Here is a 17042-nt window from a genome sequence, read left to right on the forward strand (position 1 = left end):
GTTGGTCAGCGTGTGGCTTTTCTGAGCACGGCAAAATAAACAATGCTCACCGAATCAGTCGCTATACTGGTTCAGAGAGGCAGTGACAGGGAGGCTAAAATAACTCCACCATTATTGCTGTTGGACGAATCATTTCTTTGGTTTTCCCCCTGTTTAAGATGAACTCCAATGAACTGAGTAGCTTCTGATGTTCTGGTGGACAGAGTCAGGACTATCAATAATAATAATAATAATAATAATAATAATAATACATTTTATTTATAATGCACTTTACATTTCAAGTAAAATCTCAAAGTGCTGCAATAGCAGGGGGTTAAAAACACTTCCCAAAGTGTTATAAAAACAAAGACACAATAAAACACCATAAAAGCAAAATTGAAATCATAAGTATTAAAAGGCCGTTTGAAATAGGAATGTCTTTAGGGGCTTTTTGAACACCTCCACAGTTTGTGGGGCCCTCTGGGTCTCTGGGAGGGCATTCCATATACGTGGGGCGAGTGCCTGGAAGGCCCTGTCTCCCATATAGGAGAGATTGGTCCCAGGTTGGTGCAGGCAGTAGGTAGAGATGGAGGAGCGGAGGTTTCGTGGAGCCGTGTGCGGGTTGAGGAGATCACTGATGTCAGTTAAGAAAGGCCGTTTAGCTGAATCCATTTGAAGATCTTTGATGGCAAACCTTAAACCTTACAACTTGACATGGTCCAGAGAGCTCAGGAAGTAATTGGGTAGCTCTGCAAAGATGTCTGCACAAGAAGGCTTTTTAAACTTTGATGTCATTATGAACTGGGCTATTTCTTCACGTAAAAACTCTTCCAAGTCTGTGTGCATCTTCTAATGACTTATTGTGGCGAGAAAACTGAAGTGAACTACGGTGAAGACAACAAGAGCTAGCTCCTTAAACAGGGCCAGGGAAGTCCCTTGATCTCAAACCTTTCTATCAAATCAAACAGCCTCTAAAAGAAGGAGAAATTTAGATCAAGTTATTTCATATTTGAAGCTAATTCCTGGAGGTGGAGGCAGTGTGCATTATTGTGCTGCTTCCTGTAACAAATGCATGAAACTACAGCATAAAAAGTGCACCCTGCAAATAAAAGCATGCTAAACAGAAAGAACCCAGGCAAGGTCCTGCGTCAAATTCTACGCTAGCCAAGTAAGCAAATCAGTAAAGTTTATTGGTTAAGCGCCTTTCACAGACAAAACCATCGGCAGGCGCTGTGCCGTGAACCAATAAAATAACTATTAAAATTAAGTGCCGATGAAACACCAACAGCTGCCGTTTTCCAGGAAGTCACAGAAGGCTACTTTGGTGCCACTTTCAAGTAAAGAACACTGACAGAGTGCATTAACAACCATAAAGCTGGGTAGAAAAGAGTGAAAAAACGTTAGATGAGCCCAATGACTAGCTGCAGATTCAGAGTTGAGGTCTAATTAGTGATGTGAAAAAAATCAGGATACCCTAACTCAGCTTTCATGTTTTTTAACGTACATTATATAGGCATATTGATATTTAATATACATTTTAATGATACTAAAAATTTAGAAGATCTGGTGAGAATAAATTAAGTGGAGTGAATTTATTTAGCACTTTTCTAGTCATACTGACCACTCAAAGCGCTTTACAGTACAGCCACTTAAACGATCACTAATGTGTGTGCACATATTCACACACTGGCATGCAGATCGGTAAGCAACTTGGGGGTCGGGCGGCTTGTCCAGGAGCACATCAAAATGTGAAAGGGAGAAGCTGGAATCAAACCCACAACCTTCCAATTGCAAGATGATTAATCTAGAACATCTTTAATTTGCATTTTGAAGTAGTTTTGCCCTGTTTAAAATTAGATATTTAGTTTAACATGCCCCTGACAATAATCACCAAGCCCAGGTCTGGCTGTCCATGCAGGTTCAGATGGCTAACAATCTATCCAAAAACCCTAAATATCCCAAAAGGGCCCATAGCAGGCTCTTTCTGCTGCTGATGCAGAAATGTGTGGCTGTACAATAAGAAAATACTGTAGAAGTTTAACTTTCATGGAAGATGTGCAAGGAGAAGAACTTTGCTCTACAACAGAGAACAGACTAAAGCCAGAGAGAGTACAGAAAAAGGCCAGGTCTTTTGGAATAATATTCTCTGATCTGAGGACCCAGAGAGGGACATAACTGAACTCCAGAATTGAGGACATGCTTGACAATAACCAAAACAAACAAAAACCTTCTCACCAGCAATTAAGCATGACAATGTTAGTGATAGGGCTTATTTATTTATTTAGTTATTTTGCTGGTCCTGACTTGCTCACTATTGTAAAATTCTCCACAAATTCTAAAGTGCATTAGAGGGACTTAAGGAAAATTTGAGACATTGTGTAAAAAAATTAAACAGAAGAAAAACTAGACCCTGAAACATACGTAAGCTATGTTTATATGCACAAAATTTCACGATTGGATTCCTATGTATTCAGATTAAATAATTGGATTATACCGCTTAAGTTATAATCAATTACTCCGATCATAATGTGCGTGCATACGCATGTGGCTTTGTTCGGAATACAACCACTCTTACATGTAAAGTTATCAAATTCCCCTAAAAAAAAAACATAGAAGAAGAAGTACTTCCGTCATTGTTGAGATTGTTTACATTTCAATTGATTACAAAAATCCCCGCTGCACCTTATCCTGTAATTTACTGTAATTTACTGTGATTCTTCAAGCTGTATGCAAACATAATTTCGTTCTGTACGCACTCTGTGCATACAAAATGACAAATAAAGTTGTCTAAGTCTAAGTCTTTGCTGAACAACAAAAAATAGTAAACAAAGCAGAATTATGTGAGCTTGTTTTAATTCAATTCAATTCAATACAATTCAATTCAATTCTATTTTATTTATATAGCGGCAATTCATGAAACATGTCATCTCGAGGCACTTTACAAAGTCAAATTCAATCATAATAAACAGATTGGGTCAGATTATACAGATTGGTCAAATATTTCCTATATAAGGGAACCAGTCGATTGCATCAAAGTCCTGACAAGCAGCATTCACTCCTGGAGAACCGTAGAGCCACAGGGAGAGTCGTCTGCATTGTCCATGGCTTTGCAGCAATCCCTCATACTGAGCAAGCATGAAGCGACAGTGAAAAGAAAAACTCCCCATTTACGGGAAGGAAAAACCTCCAGCAGAACCAGGCTCAGTATGAACGGTCATCTGCCTCGACCGACTGGGGTTAGAGAAGACAGAACAGAGACACAACAAGAGAAACAAACAAGCACAGAAGCACACATTGATCCAGTAATCTGTTCTACATTAGATGGTAATAGCGGGTGATCTGTCTTCTTTGGATGATGTCTCAGATAACAGAACGCCAGACCAGGTGTACCTACTATGAAGGAAAAAAACAGAGAGAACAAAAAGTTAATAGCAGAAATGATGATGCAATTATGCAAGCAATGCATAATTGAAGAACAGTACAACTCGATAGAGTGAGAAAAATAGATCCTGATGTCCTCCAGTAGCCTAAGCCCATAGAAGCACATCCCCATAGGTAGGTCAGGGCAACATAAGCCACTCTAGTTATAAGCTTTGTCAAAAAGGAAAGTTTTAAGCCTAGCCTCAAAGTAGACAGGGTGTCTGCCTCACGGACCAAAACTGGGAGTTGGTTCCACAGGAGAGGAGCCTGATAACTAAAACATCTGCCTCCCATTCTACTTTTAGAGACTCTAGGAACCACCAGCAGACCTGCAGTCTGAGAGTGAAGTGCTCTGTTAGGAACATACAGGGTAATCAGAGCTCTGATATATGATGGAGCTTGATTATTAAGGGCTTTATACGTTAGAAGAAGAATTTTAAATTCTATTCTTGATTTAACAGGAAGCCAATGAAGGGAAGCTAAAATTGGAGAAATATGATCCCTTTTGTTTTTCTTCCTAGCTGGACTTGCATGATGTTCTACGTAATTATGGCTGAAACGTTGCTGAGTAAGCAAAAACAATTGTCAAACAGAAATGCTGTATCGGGAGTCGCGACATTTTTGCCTGTCGCGACCGTTTTGCCCGTGCGCACATGCGCATTCTGGTCAGTTTGCCACATTCAGAATAATTTAAGCCTGACAACTGTCTATATGCACGTTAATCGGATTATCAATCGGTATAAACCACCCCTCTCATTCGGAATACAATTTCATTCTGATAGAGCTTAATCCAATCATCATATTGATTGGTTTGTTTACATGGCGCCTTTTTATTCCGATCGTCCCTTTATTCTGATTACTTTTGTAAGTATTGACCAAAAACATACCAGCACATCCACTAAGGATGGGGAAATGAGAAATAAATGGTCCTGGGCGCAGTCAAAACCCAGAGCCTTATTCTTTTTAGATACCGTGGGGATAACTTAAGACAGGCTGTACTTGCAAGAAGCTGATCAAACACATCACAGCAGAAAGTCAGTAGTGGGATCATCTTTCCTCAGACTGATGTTTGGGGCGGGGTGAAATATTTTCCTTTGCAGTTAAACCAGTTTCTTTTCCGGAGGGGGAAAACGGAAATCAGAGACTGATATGTTTATTTATTTCTAAATAAAGAAGGGAATGTTTGGTGGAGGGGTGGCTCTGTGATAGACTGGCTTCTATTATACATTTGCGATATGCACCAGCCAGCCTGTGTCACAGGTAGAGCAGAAAAGCAAACGGATAGATGACTAAATTCATAAATTAAAGGAATGATACAATTTATTCTAAAAGGTGAGAAATGTAAATGTGCAAACTGTTTGGACTGTCAGATTTCATTAATATCTGCATAGACAGGATATGACTTTCAGCCTAAACGGAAGCAGAGGGTTCTCGTCATTTGCATAAAGATTACAGTTTCCACGCATTCACCTCTACCTGTTGTCGTTTCAGTTTCAGCCATGTTTGTATGGCAGTAAAGGAAGCTGCTGTGGTGCATCATGCAACACGGTTTTACAACTGAGGGAGGTATTCAAGCAGTCCGTGCATAAAACCAGGGTAAGCAATGGCACTCTTCAGTAAGGATCTCTCTAAAGCAACGGCAACTGTCTGGGCGTATCTGTGGAAATGCTAAAAGTTTCTAACATCGTGGGAATGCCTCAGGACGGAAACAAGGGTATTGCCCCTTCTCCGAATAACGCCCACACTTCCCCGAAAAAATATGCATTTGCACATTCAGCACGAAACCAAGGCTTCTTCAGAGAGGGAGCATCTCAGAGTTTTCAACCTCACTTTGAAAGTACCAGACTATAAGGCACCTTTTAAGTGTCTCTCATGACGTTTTCAAAAGGTGCAGCCCAACATAAAGGGGGAAACAAAAGGTCTATTATAAAGAAAATACATGCAGAAAGCTGTTTGATCTGGCTCTTTCAAGTCAGCACCTTGGATAGCAGATGTTCTTGGTCATTCCTCTCAACGGTTGGATGGAAATAATGGAAAAGGTTATTGTGAACACATACAATAAGCATTATGTGCAGTGTATAGTCTAATACCAGCATAATGCCACTAGACATGATAGATTCCTGCACCAGTGGCAGGCAGAAGCAGATTAAAGGGATGACTGTGGGGCATGGAGACCAATGTCCACCACTATATAAAATACTTCACCCCTAAAAAGACAATAATTGTATTTGTTTACTCATTTATCTATAGTAAACTGAGCACAAAAAACATAAGGAAATGTGGGCGTGACTATTTTCTTTGTTGTGACAATGCTTTTAAGGGTTACATGCTAGTTGAAATCCTGTTCTTTTTCCCTTAAATGGCGCCATATTTGTAAGGAAAACGCATTCATGACTTAAGCAGCAGTCTCGCATATGTGGACGTAAATGACTGAATTTATTGTAAAGTGCTTTGGGGTCATCGGACTTCATAAAGCGGCAAATAATTACAGGCCAATAATTACCATTTGGTTTGATCATATAAAGTTATTCTCACAAATCCTCACTGCTAATTCCTAACAACTTCCAACATGCCCTCGAGGATGTCCAGGCTTGACCCCCACAGAGGAGCGCTCATCATTGGTCAGTGCTCTCTGGGAACGGCGAGGACTGCCAGTTTCGATCTTCACCGCGCTGAACACCGGTGGCATCGGCTTGGGAATCCTCGGCAGTGACGACCTGGCTGTTGTGGCTTTGTTTGTTTCCCCCCACACATTACTAAGGTCCCTGTTTGTTAAATGAACAAATGTTAAATAACCACAACATTGTTAAGAAAGCCTTTCTTCAAACTAATATCTAATCTAATATGGTAAACAACACCAAACATGATACAGTAGATTAAGCTGTTTTGTCCTTACCTTTTGTGCTATGTATATAATTATATCCTTCACAGGCCTATTTTAAATTCTATACACCCACCCCCCCTCAATTCCCCTTCATTGGAGGCGTCCCTGAATAACAGCAAGCCACAGCAGGGAGGAGATCACTTCATTCGTCAAAGTAAAAGACTCCTTCTTTTCGTGTTATCAGATGGGTGTGAAATTTGTGAAGCTGTGGGCGTTGAACTGCTGTGTCACAAGCACCCACGCCAAAAAAAAAAAAGAAAAAAAAATAAGAAAATGTACCGGTTAGAGCTGAGTGTCAACGATTACCGTAAGGTGGAGGGATAGCTTCCCCCTGAAAGGAGGGAATCTGTCATGAATTACATACACACACCAGGGAGGCTGAAGCTTTTTTTTTTTTTTTAGCAAAACTGAGAAATGTGCTAAAAAAGAAAGGCTGAGGTCTTGTGGCAGCTACATTCATCGTGTTCGTTACAAAATGGGATTATTAGAAATGACATGACGCAAGCTAACTCCAGAGCTAGTTCTGGGAGGATGCTAGCTTGGAAGCAGGTGGAAACATGTAGCCTCGGTGGTAAAACTAAACAGTAAAATATGTTATTCATTTTATTTAAGGAGGCCAACTTATTTTTGATGAACAAATTATCATGCAGCTGGCTATACTTGCTAATAACCAGATTTTTATTTTTAGCATTTACGAAATATGACACTTTCTGGACTCAGTTTTAGTTAGAACAAGGGATGTGATGAAATAGCCAGCTCACACGATAAGGCGGTGTGTAACACGGTGTGTTTTAAGGAACATGCATTCGGTGTGGAAGAGTGTAATCCAGGAACAAGCTGTCAATGTATGACAACTTGTTTTCATATTTGGCTAATACTGAGATTATTGCAATGCTAAAAAAAAAAGCAATGAATAGTCTGTTTTTGTGTCTTTTTGTCTGTCCTCTGTAAAATGTCTGCAAAACACTACATATTTTTGCTTTTTTAACCAAAAGTTCACATTGTCTGTCCAGATCCCCTTCAACGTCGTTAAAAGGCCTGCGAAGGAGGTGCCATTTAGGGTCGTTAGGCACATCTCACTGTGTTCTCACAAAGCTTACAAACTGTTCATATCTTGTTTGTTGCAGTTTCTTGCCCAAATACGCCAAATGCTGTCTCACAAAGAAGAAGGGATTTCTGCCATGCCCTGAACTTTCTGCCGTCAGCTAGCCAAGCTATTATCATCTGTAAGTGGGCTCTTTGTTAGCACCACCTTCGTGTCAGGCCCATCGTAATAGCTTGCACTAAAGTAGCAACTTGATCGGGCATCAAGATAGATTTCACGTTGACCTTTCAAAACATTTCTTTGGCTCTAAAGTCTTTTTAATGAGATACTTCTGGAGCATAGTGAAGCCCCTCCCCCAGCCTATTATTATGTACCGCCAATCAGCTACTGCACAGTTCATTCACTTTGAAGATTGAAATCTGGCAGGTTGAAAATATTTCCAGTTACAAAAATCACAGATATCAGTCATTTTATGGGAACAAAAGAAGTGCCTTCAATCACTTTCAATGTTGAATGTTACGCAGATATTTGGAAATTGTTTATACTATATATTTTTTTGCTCAAGTCTATGTCTTAGAATCAACTTAATACATCTTTAGCATTATGATAAAGCCAAAAGTCATCATCTTATTTCATCATTTCAGCTGCACTTGGAATACGTTCTGTTGGGCTTTTTTTGTTTTGAATAAATGTAATTAAAAAATATATCACACGGAGTCTTTGTGCTCACGATTATTGTAAAGTGTGAATCTATTCATGGAGAATGGCCATCTATATATCCATTTCTTCTGCTGTCATCTCAGGCTGTGGGCTGAACCATCTCTTCGAGGCATGCTGACAAGGTCATTTCAAACTCCTTCCAGCAAGTCCGAAACCTGCCCTGGGACTGTTTGCGAACAGCCTCCAAAGAATGTTACCCTGAAAGTAGGGTGTCCAGATGACGCCTCTTAAAACGGAGCAGCAGAAGCTCTACTCCAAGCTCCTTCCAGATGATGGGTGGTAACCCTTTTTAGCCTTTTCAATCCAGGATTCTGTTGTTTCAGTCATTTTTCATGATCATAGGTGAAAGTTTTAATCCTAGATGGATGGGTACCACTTTAATATAAAGACAGAGAAGTAAAATATAGCCAAGTGATTGCTATGTCGTAGCTGGATGCTGTCAATATACAGCGCTTCTTTGTTTCTTTCTAAAACTTTTACCACAGCCTAGTTTAGAAAAATATGCAAAAGGGAAACGTTCTAAAGTTTTTTTTGTTCTACAGTTTTGCTCACATTGTCTGACTTGGTGTATTTCACTGATTTAAATAGCATTAAAAAAAGAACTTGAAGCTTCAAATCCATTTCTTTTACTAATAATTTAATCTTAAAACTACAGAATCTATATAAAAGAAGCAGACCCTAAAGTATGCTTTCCCTTCTTTTTGTTTATCAAATTGAAACATCATTTCCAAGGTGAATTTGAATAGCTTGTCAGCGCTACATCAGACCTTTAAATCCTTAGGAACGTTGCCAGTTGTTATTGCATAATGAATTTCATGATTCAGTATGATGAATCATGATTTAAATATCTAACTTTTATTTTACTGGAACCAGCAGGGCCCGATGTTTTTTTGTAGGGTGCATAGGTCAGCTTAATTCCGATCTTTGCATATACCTCAAAGGCAGTAATTGTCAGTCCCACTGAAGCCATGCCAAGGAGCAAAACTCCTGCTAAAACCAGATAAGAAAGGGGTCCTTTTGAGCAAAGCATCTCCATCCTCAAGTCTCCAACATTTAAATATCTCACCAACTATTTCTATTTAATATATCCTAACACGCTTGTCTACAAACAATTTTCTCTTCTCAACCAACTTTAGCACCAATGCACAGCTGGGTGGTGAATAAATGTTTCACAGGTTTCACAAATGTCAATGTATTCCTTGAAGTGACAACAGTCAATGCTCTCCAGATATTACAAATGTTTCAGTTTCACCATTTCGCCATGATGCAACAATGTAATTTCAGTATTATAGATAGGCATTCACTCCTCCACATACACATAACCTCCCCACTCAGTATTTTACCACCTGTGAAAAAAAGGAAACCAAAAGATGGAACAGCGTCATGAGTTGTAGTTATCAAACATTAGCAACGATCAGTACTGTGAAATGAGTCGGCAAAGATTGCAACAGCTTTCCAACTCTTTTCGCAGTTTGGTTCTTGATTTTATAATTGGTGCCTGTTTACTGGCAAGCAGAGTTGGCATAGTTGCTTGTTACCTCTTCAGGAAAGTAATCTGGTTACTTTACGGATTACTTATTTCAAAACTAATTATTTACTTTGTTACTTTTAAATATTGTGATGTACTACCTGAAAAGGATTCAACCTTTCAGCCTAATTCTGTTCTCTCTCTGTATAGTCTCATAATCATATTTTTCAAAACTTCTTTTATAAGTTTAGTTTTTTTCCCTTTATACACATTGCATCAACCAGAAGCTAAATGAAATGCAACAGTCTCTGAAGAAAGCTGTTAATAAAATTAAGTCTTTCTGTTACTTACTGTTTCTGTATATTCCATTGTATAAGATAACTTACTATTTTGTGTTTATATTCCTTCATTTAAATACATGTAAATAAAATACCGCAACAAAATAATTAAAATCCAAGTCTCACTCGCATTTATTAAGAATTATTATCGCTGGCATCTTTTAACAGTTAGTAAAGTCATAATGAGTTTACCAAAACAGAAAATCTTGTTCCGTGCCTGTGGCTAGCCTGACAAGGCCCAATGGTTCTTTGTTTTCTTTCAGAGTGAAACAGTGGTTATCTTGCATCACCAGAAGCTTCTCAAACCTCCTGTCAGACAGTCTGTTTCTTTTCGGGGAAAGCCCCGATCCACCAAAGCCGAACAGCCGTTCCACTGGTGCACTGGACTGAGTTGGAGTGTTGCATTTCATATACAGCTTGTTGAAGGTTGGGAAATGATTCAGAATCTCAAGCTTATACCCTGTCCTTATTTGGTAATTGAATATTTCTTTCTGCTAAGCAGCCATTCTCAAAATCAAAAAAGTTAGTTTCAGCTGTGCTGGCTGGCCGTTGGGACACATTAGCATCGTTAGTTGCAGGAGCAGCTTTACGACACTCTGTTGTCAGAAGCTCCTTCACATGTTCTCTCCAATGCGCATCTCTCAGCCATCAAAGTTTCAACCTGGGATGATGAGCCGCTGCAAGAAGTCCTTCTTGGCATCAAAAGGAGTTTTGATGGCCAGTAAAATAAAATATAACATAACCAAGAATATATTTATTTATATTAATCATTTTAATATCTAGCTGTGTAAATTCTATTGTGGGCTTTACTAACCTAAACAATCTCATGAGCCATCAATACTGTATGAGATTTAATGCAGGTTGTGGCAAGTTTTACTCTGTATTCTATTCCTCTGTGGATTTTATGATCGACATTCATGAATATTGATGATCAATAGCCCTGACATTGGGCTATGACATTGGGCTACAACGGGTATGAATGATTGATTTTTTTAAATCATATTCTATCAGTATTAAAATGCTACACGCTGCTTTAAACAAAGTGTAGCATTTGTCCACCATCAATGGTCCAATAAACTCAACAACTCGACCCATCAATTATCATATAATAAGGTCTTACCTTTACAATGACATCTGAAAGACTGGCTGTCATTAAAGATAGCTCATCTTACAGGGCTCGTGTCTTTGACATCAGGCATGTGAATATTGGTAGAAAAACCCCATAGGTGCACTCATCCCATTGTAAGGTGTCCAGTGCTATTGTCAGCAGCTTCGTCAATTCAATTCAATTCAAATGTATTTATATAGCGCCAATTCATGAAACATGTCATCTCAAGGCACTTTCCAAAGTCAAATTCAATCAAATTATACAGATTGGGTCAGATTATACAGATTGGTCAAAAAAATGTCCTATATAAGGGAACCAGTTGATTGCATCAAAGTCTTGACAAGCAGCATTCACTCCTCCTGAAGAAGCCTAGAGCCACAGGGAGAGTATTTTGCATTTGTCCATGGCTTTGCAGCAATCCCTCATACTGAGCAAGCATGAAGTGACAGTGGAAAGAAAAACTCCCCTCCAATGGGAAGGAAAAACCTCCAGCAGAACCAGGCTCAGTGTGAACGGTCATCTGCCTCGACCACTTGGGGTTAGAGAAGACAGAGCAGAGACACAACAAGAGAGACAAAAAAAGCACAGAAGCACACATTGATCTAGTAATCTGTTCTACATTAGATGGTAGTAGCGGGTGAGCCGTCTTCTCTGGATGATGTCACAGTTAACAGAACATCAGACCAGGTGTACCTACTATGAAGACAAAATGACAGAGAACAAAAAGTTAAAAGATGAAATAACAAACAATGCAAATTGGAGAACAGTAGGAGAACTCAGCACAGTGAGCTTGATGTCCTCCAGCAGCCTAAGCCTGTAGCAGCATAACTATAGAGATAGCTCAGGGTAACATGAGCCACTATAACTATAAGCTTTGTCAAAATGGAACGTTTAAAGCCTAGTCTTAAAAGTAGACAGGGTGTCTGCCTCACGGACCAAAACTGGGAGTTGGTTCCACAGGAGAGGAGCCTGATAGCTAAAGGATCTGCCTCCCATTCTACCTTTAGAGACTCTAGGAACCACCAGCAGACCTGCAGTCTTAGAGCGAAGTGCTCTGTTAGGGACATACGGGGTAATCAGAGCTCTGATATATGATGGAGCTTGATTATTAAGGGCTTTATATGTGAGAAGGAGAATTTTAAATTCTATTCTTGATTTAACAGGAAGCCAATGAAGGGAAGCTAAAATTGGAGAAATGTGATCCCTCTTGTTGATTTTCATCAGAACTCTTGTTGCAGCATTTTGTATCAGCTGAAGACTTTCAACTGCATTTTGTGGACTTCCTGATAGTAAAGAATTACAATAGTCCAGCCTTGAAGTAACAAATGCATGGACTAGTTTTTCAGCATCACTCCTGGACAGAATGTTTCTAATTTTGGCGATATTCCTGAGGTGAAAAAGGAAACTCTGGAAACCTGTTTAATATTGGATTTAAATGACATCTCTTGGTCAAAAATAACACCAAGATTTTTTACTTTATTACCAGAGGCCAAGTTAATGCCATCCAGATTAAGTGATTGATTAAGAAGTTTATTTTTTGAGGACTCTGGTCCAGAGATTACAACTTTTGTCTTGTCAGAATTTAAATGCAGGAAATTTAAAGTCATCCAGCTTTTAATGTCATCAAGACATGACTGCAGTCGAAGTAACTGATTGGATTCATCAGGATTTATGGATAAATATAGCTGAGTGTCATCAGCATAATAGTGGAAATTAATCCCATGCTGTCTAAAACAAATTGCCAATCAGAAGCATATATATAGTAAAGAGAATTGGCCCAAGGACTGAACCCTGTGGTACTCCACAAGTGACCCTAGAATTTGAAGAAGATTTATTATTAACATGAACAAACTGGAATCTGTCAGACAGATAAGATTTAAACCAGGCTAATGCTTTCCCCTTAATCCCTACAGTATGCTCAAGTCTTTGTAGGAGAATATTGTGATCAACTGTATCAAATGCAGCACTGAGATCTAGCAGGACAAGTACAGACACAAGTCCATTATCTGAGGCCATGAGAATATCATTAGTGACCTTCACCAGAGCTGTTTCAGTGCTATGATGAGCTCTAAAGCCTGACTAATACTCCTCAAGTAGGTCATTACTTTGCAAATGTTCACATAGTTGATTAGCAACTACTTTATCAAGAATTTTAGATAAGAAACGAAGATTAGATATAGGTCTGTAATTTATTAAGTCATCTTGATCAAGAGAAGGTTTCTTAAGTAAAGGTTTAATAACAGCTACTTTAAAAGCCTGTGGTAAAGATAGATTAATCATGTCTATAATAGGGCCATTGATCAAAGGGAATACCTCCATAAATAACTTGGTTGGGATTGGGTCTAACATACAAGTAGAAGGTTTAGATGAAGCTAAAATTTTAGATAGCTCAGAAGGCTCTACTGCTTCTAAACAGTTCAAACACAGATCAGGTTCTAAAGATTCCTCCAGCGCTGCCTCACTTACTGAGGACGAGGTAATCATGATGCCAATTATTTTATTTTTAATGGAATCAATTTTATTTATGAAGAATCCCATAAAATCGTTACTACTAAGAGCTAAGGGAATGGATTGATCAACGGAGCTATGACTCTGTGTAAGTTTGGCAACTGTACTGAAGAGAAATCTAGGTGAGTGTGGCATTTAATATACATATTGATTAAGTTTGAGAAATGATTCAGAATCTCAAGCTTATACCCTGTCCTTATTTGGTAATTTCATATTTTTTTCTGCTAAGCAGCCATTCTCAAAATCAAAAAAGTTAGTTTCACCTGCGCTGGCTGGCCGTTGGGACACATTAGCATCGTTAGTTGCAGGAGCAGCTTTACGACACTCTGTTGTCAGAGGCTCCTTCACATGTTCACTCCAATGCGCATCTCTCAGCCATCAAAGTTTCAACCTGGGACGATGAGCCGCTGCAAGAAGTCCTTCTTGGCTATCCAGTACAACATCAAAAGGAGTTTTGATGGCCAGTAAAATAAAATATAACATAACCAAGAATATATTTATTTATATTCATCTAGCTGTGTAAATTCTATTGTGGGCTTTACTAACCTAAACAATCGTATGTGCCATCAATACTGTATGAGATTTAATGCAGGTTGTGACAAGTTTTACTCTGTATTTTATTCCTCTGTGGATTTTATGATCGACATTCATGAATATTGATGATCAATAGCCCTGACATTGAACGGGTATAAATGATTGATTTTTTTTAAATCATATTCCATCAGTATTAAAATGGTACACACTGCTTTAAATAAAGTGTAGCATCTGTCCATCATAAATGGTGCAATAAACTCAACACTTGTCAGTGGGCTTATCAAAGTGCAGAACTCAGAGACATCCATCTTTTTTGGATGTGGGTACCATTAGCTTCCTACGACTGATGTCATCCACCTGTTCAGAAACTAATGTTGATCAATTTGTTTTGGTCCAAAGAGCATTGCAACGCTACTCCCACATACAACCTTGTCTACCTTTCTGGGTGAGAAGAGAGGTGAGTGGCACCTGCCTGCTGCTCTCAGTCTTCTGCTGCTCTTCTGACCAAAGATCATTCAGCGAGAAAATGCAATATCCATCCTATAAAAGTAATGTCACTACGGTCAAAAATTAGGTTTAGCACTATTTTTTATTCTTTTCATTTCTCGCAAAGTCGAGCGGGGCTGGGCCAAGCTGGGCTGGCCAAAATGAGTCGGGTCAATGGAAATGGGTCTGAATTCTCTGACATGCCAGGGTGGCCATGTTGTGTTGTAATGTAGATCTAAACCAGCGAACTGTTAGACCCAAAAAAATATTGTTTATTATTTATTCACCATCCAGGTGTCTGCAGTGGTGAAATCAAAGCCTACCTCTCCAGTTGTATCCTTCAGATTAGCGTCCATTGTATCATGTTCTGTTTTAAGGTATCCTGCAAATGACTTTCTCTGTGGCAGCTTGACACGTCTTTTGGTCAATATTTTTTCAGTGCAAATGATTTCAATTATTCATACCATGAAATTATGGGAGAGATTACATGGAGCAAGACAGAGGTCAGAAATGAGCATCCATAAGCAGCAGTTTAGCTTCATTCTCGTTTCTGGATTGTCCTTTCTTTTCTTGCCCCTGTTGGATTTCTCTTTGGCTTCAGATACCTGGACCTCGACCAAGTGCCTGACTCTGCCTCCGCTTCCTTGTGCATGAACCTCAAATGGATCACGGATTGTCTCCAAGTCTCAGCCCCCATCACTAGAGCTGATCCCAGAGCTGTTTTACTCCTGATCTTACCGGCGGCCTTGTCACCCCTTCGACGACTGTCAGCCTGTAGATCCGAACCGGACCTCAGATACAGCCAGGCAGAACCATTGCTCCTATTCCTGTGAGTGCAACCAGCTGCTTCCAGTGTCCCACTGGAGAGTTTCTTGAATAAATCTTTTAATTTATTCTCTGTCTAAGACTGAATTTTCAGATCCTGTGTTTTTGGGTATGACCGAAAAACAATTGTTACAACCAGGACTCAGTGACAGGCTATGGGCTGTTTTACTTTTTTTTCCTTTTCCAGGAGGCCGAGAAGAACCTGTGCAGCTCTGTGGGTTTGTTTGAGCCACCGCTGCCATATGATGGCTTAATCCTAGCAATCCCTCTTCCGGGGACAGGTCTGCTTAGGCTCTGCTCCTCTGCTGCCACACCACGCAATTCTTGTCATCTACAATGTTAATGCCTTGCTTCTGTTTGCTTTTTGCCAAGCTGAAAGTTTTTATTTTATTTATTTATTTATTAATATTTCTTTATTCACCAAGCCACTTCCACCTGCCGGTCTGCATTTGGGTCCTACTCCAAGAAACACAATCTTGACATATGATTGCATTATTTATTAACAGCAGTTAAATTATGCAATTAGAACATAATCTGCTCTACATGCAGCCCAATGACATGGTAGTGAAATGAAAGGAGATGGGACGTCTAAAATAGGTGATGAAGGGATGCAGTTAGGCCCAAAGTTATTCATACACCAAATTAGGTTTAAAATGACCCTCTATTTTTACCAATATGTTTCTTCTGAATAGAAGTATTATTAATATTTTGGAGTTGCCAAATCAGGGAAACCATGTAGGCAGTCAAAAAGTTTGATGTTTCCAAATTCTGATTTCATTTATTAAGGGGAGAGCTGTCCAAACCGAAACAATCTGGTCCTGTGTGGAAAAGCGTTGTTTCCTAAACCTTAGAACTAGTTGTGCCACCCTTAACGGCAACAACTGCCAGTGCTTACCACCAGCAGACTTTGCCGTAACAGATGTGAACCTGAGCGGTGCTCCTGTGGTTGGACTTCTGTGTCAGGGATGGATTGTCCAAACTGAACCAAACCTTGTGTGAGCACAAGGATATATTCTGGAGGGGAGAACGTGGCCTTGTCTTTACAAGTAACTCAATAGCTTCTCAATCTGTTGTTCCAAAGTAATCTGCTATCAGATTCCAAAACAGGGAGGGAGACTGTTTAACTTTGCAACATTGCACTGTTGCCAGTGGCCTTCAAAGACGCTAAACCTGGAAGGTACAGGTGTAGCGCCCCTAGTGGCTAGAAGTTACACGGCGCTGCTTCAAGTTTGGATTTAAAATGGCTCAGGTCAACGACTGAGCAAAGACACAGAGGAACCTGGTTCCAGAATATGGGTTCCGTGAGTGAGAAAGCCCATTCACCCTAATGTTTAGATTTAGTTCTCAGAACATTCAAGAAGAACTGGGACGATGTCCTCAGGAGTCTACCACATAAGCAGAAAGTGAATAAATCAGAGATGTAGGATGTGGCCAGTCCAATATGAGCTTTAAAAACAAGCAATAAAAGTTTAAACCCTGTGGGTGACTTGTTTGTGTCTGGGGGAGTCTGTTAAAAGACGTGTTTCTGCATTTTGGACCAATAGAAGCCATTTAAGGGAAGACTAAGAGACACTGACATAAAGAGACACACAGTGGATTATATAAAAATACATTCTTTACATATATATGGTATTGTGTTTGAGTTTTTGTGCCCTACTTCATGTTTGCAGACTGGTTACATTAAAAGGAGCAATGAGTAAGAAATTTACAGTAGAATCAACCTAAAT

The sequence above is a fragment of the Fundulus heteroclitus genome, chromosome 15, assembly GCF_011125445.2.
Source record: "Fundulus heteroclitus isolate FHET01 chromosome 15, MU-UCD_Fhet_4.1, whole genome shotgun sequence".
Classification (NCBI taxonomy): domain Eukaryota; kingdom Metazoa; phylum Chordata; class Actinopteri; order Cyprinodontiformes; family Fundulidae; genus Fundulus; species Fundulus heteroclitus.